The 7,340-nt window shown below is 34.3% G+C and overlaps 1 long non-coding RNA gene across 1 annotated transcript; it reads left to right on the top strand.

Annotated features, from left to right (window-relative positions):
• Positions 1–952: 952 nt before the first annotated feature.
• On the top strand, positions 953–2,801 carry LOC139503018 (uncharacterized). The gene is made up of 2 exons (XR_011658999.1): positions 953–1,085; positions 1,649–2,801. It is a non-coding gene; the product is annotated as an uncharacterized lncRNA (long non-coding RNA).
• Positions 2,802–7,340: the final 4,539 nt, after the last annotated feature.

Here is a 7,340-nt window from a genome sequence, read left to right as displayed (position 1 = left end):
CATGTCACAAAGCTATTCTATGGCACTGGCTTAAAAAACTAGTTTTCACATATACATATTTATATGTACAAGTTCATGTATATACACTTTCATTAAATTACATTGTTAAATAAAGAGACACATCCATTCTCTATCTTTAACTATCTTCAACCCTCCCGAATCTTCACATTCATTAACTTTTGTTATCGCAAAGGTCTTTGTCACTTTCATGATTTTCTCACACATGAAATCGTCATTCACAAGTATAGGGACAGCATATAAGCACACAGAAACATGAATTTTACTCCTTCAAATTATAAATGATTACAGTCAAAACACAGCTGCATCATACATTAAATTAAACGGTTAATCAGACAGTCTGTTAAAGTTCACGAACACATTAAATATACAAATATAATACAAATTAATGTAGGCCACTGCATACCGATCTTAGATAAAAAAGATGTGCCAAGTTTTACTATATTACACTGTAGCTAGTGTTTGCTGATGAGATACATCTACAACACAATGACCACTTTGCTACCGAAGAATATAAAAATATAAGATTATGCATGTAGTTTGCGCCCCATTAACTGACCATCTCTGATTTACGGTAACATTTACTGTGAATTTTGTTTATTATAATCATGAGAATAATGCGACGACAGTCGGTACCGGCAATGATTTATGCTTGCATTCTTACTTTCTTTTTTCCTGTCAGTTTGTGATTGATTGAACTCCCCTTGTTCAAATATTTCCGGTTACAAATTTGTTGTTTCATTGTTTTCCAGTGATAATTTTATCTTAAGAATTGAAATTGTATGCGTGCAATATTTTGTTATTGGTAATCTTATGTCTTAATGATCTCATCATCATATTTTACGGTTACTAGTATTTATATAGACACGTAACACCTCACTACATAGTGTATTATAGTATAAAAATAGACATTGTAATTTTAATCCATTTTCTGAAAATGGTCATATGTTTCTCTTGATATAAATTTAAACTACATCATCGTGGAATTTGTATAATGTAGGGCATTTAAAAGAGTTTGTATTTATCATCAAAGACCATATATTTATTTTAGTTTATTTTTTATAAAGGTAAGATTTTGAATATTAGTTCTACATTATTGCAGACATGATCGAATTAGTAAACATAATTGTACATTATTATGTTGTACATGTTGTATGTATTACACAACTAAACAAGTTTATCTATCATCTTTAAAGCGTTAAATGATCGCACATAGTATAATAAAACAACTATATTTTTTATATAGAAGTGTTATCATTCATCAGCAGACATTTGAGGTTTTGATATAGATAGTTTGTTTTATATGACTAAGTCTATAGATTAGCAACAGTCAAGCTTGTTAATCTATAAAGGTAGATTAACTGTTTACCACCATCTTTGATTTTAAAGCGCTATAAAACCAGGTTCAATCCTTAATTTTCTACATTTGAAAATGCCTGTACCAAGTCAGGAATATGACAGTTCTTGTCTATTCGTTTTTTATGTGTTTTGTCATTTGATTTTGCCATGTGATTATGGACTTTCCGATTAGATTTTCCTCTGAGTTCAGTATTTTTGTGATTTTACTTTATACCTGAAGATCAATACAGTTACTGTATTTTCCATAACTGCATTTTTTTTCTTATTTTAGGAAAGGTAAACAACTCTTAAGTATGACTTAGAGTATATATTGCCACTATAAAGCAAGTGTTATCTATGTTGGATCTGAGAACAGTGAGGACTTTTCACACTTGACAACTCCCAAAGTAAGAAAATCGGCTTTCAGTAAAGGCAACTCCATTTGTTACCGAGTATATGAACTTTGTACCTTGCATACATGTTTAAAACCTAGCCTATTTTAATATTTTAGGTTCTTGATATTGAAACATAGAGAATGTAAATAATTGTAAAAGTCAGAAATAGCAAACACTATAATAAACTTCAACAATGGCAGATATTGAAAACGATTATATTGGAGCACAAGTACAAATATCCACTCCAATGAGGATAGAGCAGTTAAAACCTGTCTTAAAGACAAATTTAGTCATACCGATACCTTTGAATGGTCGTGTTAAAATAACTGGCTGTCAAGTACTCTCCGACGGACAGTTTTTACTACTTGACCAAATAAACCGGCGCCTAATGAAATTCAACACAGATGGAGTCCATATCAAAGATATGATAACATTTGATGGAATTCCATTTGACATTTGTTTGTTTGGAGATCAAACGGTCGTTGTTTCTATTTTGGATAAGAATCAAATATTGGTGGTAGATATTGAAAATAGTCTCATTCTAAAGTCATTTCCAGTAGAAGGTTCGTGTTATGGGTTGGACAGCGATGGCGAAACATTGATTGTTCGATTACAAGATAAAGACATAGTGATCATTACAGACATTGATGGAAGTATTCAAATAAAGGTTAAGATACCAGGATACTATCTTATTCGAGTGGCTTTATTCCAGGACAAAATATACAGTACAAATGTGAATGAAAACACTGTATCCTGTTATACAAGAGAAGGTCAACATATTTGGTCAATCAGAAACAATGACATAAATAGACCATTTGGTCTTTCCGTGGATAAAAATGGAATGGTCTATGTGGCTTGCAATCCGATAAACACAGTTGTAGCTATTTCTCCTGATGGTTCTTCAAGTAGGGTTATTTTATCCGCCAAGGACGGATTGGACAAGCCTTATGCTGTTCACATTGATAAGAAATCATCAACTTTGTTAGTTTGCAATGAAGAAAATGCTCGAGCCATTGTTTACAGCATAAGTAAATGAAACTTCGTGCAATATATTACCGTTTCTGAAAAGCACTATTCAACTTGTGGTTAAATATTTTGTATAAAGTACCTGTATATAGATATAGGAAGATGTGGTGTGAGTGCCAATGAGACAACTCTCCATCCAAATAACAATTTATAAAAGTAAACCATTATAGGTCAATGTACGGCTTTCAACACTTTAATATTTATTAAAGGATTTGATAACGATGTTATGTCAAAAGAGTAGAAAATGTGTAGAAAAGGCAATCATTCCACCTCCAATAACTTCTGGGAATATAAATGTTAAGTAGCAACCACGTGGAAACCTTGCACATTTAATACACGGTCATTAGACGTGTAATATTTCTGATACACGGTTTATTGCCATGTGATATCTAAAAAAGAACACGGTTCGTTGCAAATAACAGTAGCAAGGATTCTTGGTAGTAGAGGTACATTCCTTTAAAAAGACAACATGACGGTGTTTTTCGCAAATTAACTTATCACATGTGACTATAAAACATCGACGTTTAGATATGATACATATCGCCATGTAATTACATAGGATCTCAACATCGTTCAATACCGGGTATTATAAACTTTCTTAAAAAGGGACAACAAAAATTGAGAAGAATGCCGTCAAATAATAAAACATGTTAAGATGTATCTTCCTTAACTGTATTTGGCAAATCTTTTAGGGATTGCTTGTTCTCAATGCTCTATTTTTTATTTTATTTTAAATAAATGTCTGAGTATTGTATATACTAGTATTCGCATATCCCATTAGAAAATATGATTTAGAAATAAATCAATGAGTAAGAAATACGCTAATTTTTAGGATTAAAATCACAATTCAAGTACTCGCAAAGCGTTTTGTATTTGTACCGACCGACAAAGCAGCCCCACAATGTGGTGGTGGTATGTCGTACACTGTGACAAGTCATTAAAAAAAGAATGAAACTCTAGATTTAACTACATCCAAGGCCGTACACTCCACAGAAAGATATACATTTCATACTCTATTCTATTAAGTGCATTTCGAAAGTTTTGGTCAGTCGGAGGTCAGCCAGATTTGTTGTTTGTTTCGGGTGTTTATGCCGAATAAAGGTTGACTGGGAAGCAATTTAACAGAGCTAATAGGGATTTCACATGAGTTTTGAAGCTTTGGAAATACAGTTTATGTCTTCACTTATTTACTGGTGTAGAAACGGTGATAACTTTAATTAATTTTTGAAATACCTTGTTGAAGTTTCACAGTGGTATTTCCATCAGTTTTAGTCAGATTCAAGGCCTAACGTCTTGTCTAACGGAGTTATTTGAAGTTCATTTGTAGCCTCTGATACACTTATCAGCAATGTGGACGTGCTGCATCATCTACATTCAAATACTTGTACCTTGATATGTTTCTCGAAGCTGTAGATATTTTGCTATCAATTGTTAGAGCAGAACTGTGCAGGGTAAAAAGTAAAATCACAAAAAACTCTCTACGGAAAATCCCTAATCAACAAATGGCAACATCAAAAGCTCAAACACATCAAACGAACGGATAACAACTGTCAAATGTATTTATCAATGTTATAAAGAAACGAGTATTTGTTGTGACATTTGTCACATGACTAGATATACCGGTTTGAGGTATACTGTAGAGTAACGAGTATTTCACCAGCTAATATAAACGGGAAGAATTGTAAACAGTAAATCTGTGTGTAATTATGTGTCATTCGACGCTTGCATTTTGGACAGTTCAGTCTGGTCATTTCTCTTCAATATGGCCGAACATACAGAAGAAAGTCTACCTCTTCAAGACGACTCGTTACCTGATAAAAGCAGTGATGGTGCATATAGATAATCATCTGATAGGGACGTTAATGACACGTTCTCTCTATTCAAGTTGTATATGGACGGGAAAATGGATAGCCTTGAATCCAAGTTGGTACGTGAACAGGACGCGATGTCCAATAAGATAAAAGAGGAAGTCTCTATCAAGTTCAAGCATGAAGGAAACCGAATTCAATTTAAGTTTAACGAAGAAATTGGGAATGATCTCAATAAGCTCTACAAGTTAATACCGTCAACAGAAGCACAGACTATTCGTGTTGTTCTGGATTTGCTAAAGGCCGTAATAAGCTTATACGGATTGCTGATTCTTCACCGGCAGGATGCTCAACCGTCCGTGAGTATGAGTCCAATGATATTGCTTCTGACAGTGAAGATGAGAAGAAAATTCGACAGGCGGAGAGTCGAGCTATGCGCACGATGAATGACAATACAAAAGGGCGTCCCGCTCCGTATTCCAAAAAACCCATATTGCCACCAGCCGAAACCTATGCTAATCCTACCTACAATCAACAGTTTCAGAGGCAGCCCTTTCGTAACAGCGTCGCACGGCGTGAGCCGGGCCAATGGGACGTGTGCTTCTTTTGTAAGCAGTTCGGGCATTTGAGAAAAAAAATTGCCCCCTCAATCTGTATCCGTTGGTGTCGGATCGTCTGGAGTTGCCGATCACAAGTAAATCTGCAGATGCACCCAGAAATGTAAATGATAAGTATAATTTTACTGATATAGATTGTTTTGAATGTGAATATGGGTCACAGTATGAATTAGATTATTTCTTAACCCAAATTCATTATTTTGAAGAAATTAGTCATAATTTCATGTCATTTACGGGTGTAAAAGGAAGGTTAGCGAAGCATGTAACTTTTTGGGGAATATTGGAGCAATAAGGAACGGTTATGTCATTCCATTTATTGACCCGCCTGTAAAAATGCTCTTTAAGAATAACAAATCGGCACTGCTGAATGAATCTTTTGTCAAGCAGACTGTTTCTGAGTTAGTTTCTACAGGTTGTGTTGTTGAAGTACCATTTCGACCTCATGTTGTCAATCCCTTAAGCGTAGCGATTCAAAAATCTGGCAAAAAACGGCATATTCTTGACTTATCTGTTTTAAATAAATCAATCAAAAAAGATAAAATAAAATTGGAAGATAGGAAGATAGCAGTTCAGTATTTTCAGAAGGATTCGTACATGTATAAATTTGATTTAAGTTCTGAATATTTTAATTTGGACATTTGTCCGCAGCAACAAACCTTTTTAGGTTTCAGATGGAACAATAGATTTTATTGTTTTACAATTTTAGTATTTGGTATATGTACGGGCCCATACATTTTTACAAAATGTCTGAGACCTATGGTAAAATATTGGCGTGAAAACGGTATAGATGTTGTATTGTACCTTGATGATGGTTTTGGTATGTGTACATATAAATCTAAGTGTATAGAAGATTCAAAATTAGTTAAGAAATCTTTAGAAGACGTCGGTTTTCTTTTAAACGAAGGAAAGTCAATTCCTCCCCCCGCCCCCCCTGTACAGTCATTAGAATGGCTTGAAATTGTTTGGAATGCTAGCGAATTTATTCTTGTTATCCCAGACAGACGTTTTGGATTTGCGTGTATCACTTGTATCAGTTATTGGAAGATTTTCTAATATAACTGCTAGGACCTTAACTCAGGTTGTAGGTAGAATTATTTCCATGGCTCCAGTCATTGGCAATGTAGCTGGAATTATGACAAAATTTCGTTATATAGCAATAGAGTGTAGAACAGAATGGGACAAATGGCTGTTATTTCTATGTCCGTACAAAGTCTGATCAGAACTGCATTTTTGGTTAAAAAACATATCTAGTTTAAACATTAAGTTGTTGGGTCATTACTCAAAGTCACATGTTGTAATTTACTCTGACGCCAGTGGTAAAGGGACAGGTGCATATTCAGTAGAACTTGACAAGAAAAATTTTCATTAAACTTGGGATTTTTCTGAAGCTCAAGAAAGTGCGACATGGAGAGAGTTGAAGGCTATAGAGCATTGTAGAGCTAGCCTTGATATCTTTCAAAAATGTTTTTGAAGGCAAAACGCTAAAATGGTACACAGATAACCAGAACTGTGTTAAAATTGTGAAAGCTGATAGTATGAATGAGAAACTACAAATTTTAGCTTTGTCGATATTTTCGGTCTGTATTCAAAAATGCGTTTCAATTGATATTCAATGGATTCCTAGATCACAAAACTCTCAAGCTGATTATATCAGTAGAATGGTTGATTACAATGACTGGGGTGTATCAAATGAGTTTTGTTCAATTCATGAATGATTTATGGGGTCCTTACACAATAGACAGGTTTGCTTATTCTCAGAATGCAAAAGTGTGTAGATACAATTCAATGTTTTGGAACCCGTGTGCAATAGCTGTAGATGTTTTTACACAAGATTGGTCAAATGAGAATAACTGGTTGGTACCACCTGTTTATTCGGTTATGCGGTGTATCAAACACTTGATTTACTGTGAGGCTAAAGGAACCTTGATTGTTTCTAAATGGAAATCGGCAGCCTATTGAACTAAGATTTTTGATAAAAACTTAGAATACCAGGTACATGTTACAGATGTAATTGAATTTATAAATACAGAAGGTACCTTTGTAAGAGGGTCGAACCGAAGTTCTATATTTTCTCAAGAACAATTCATAACACCAGTATTGGCGGTTATGTTAGATGCTACTGGGTAACGGTGACACGG

The sequence above is a fragment of the Mytilus edulis genome, chromosome 14, assembly GCF_963676685.1.
Source record: "Mytilus edulis chromosome 14, xbMytEdul2.2, whole genome shotgun sequence".
Taxonomy (NCBI): Eukaryota; Metazoa; Mollusca; class Bivalvia; order Mytilida; family Mytilidae; genus Mytilus; species Mytilus edulis.
The sequence above is the reverse complement of the archived record's forward strand: the minus strand, read 5'-3'. Positions and strand labels throughout refer to the sequence as shown.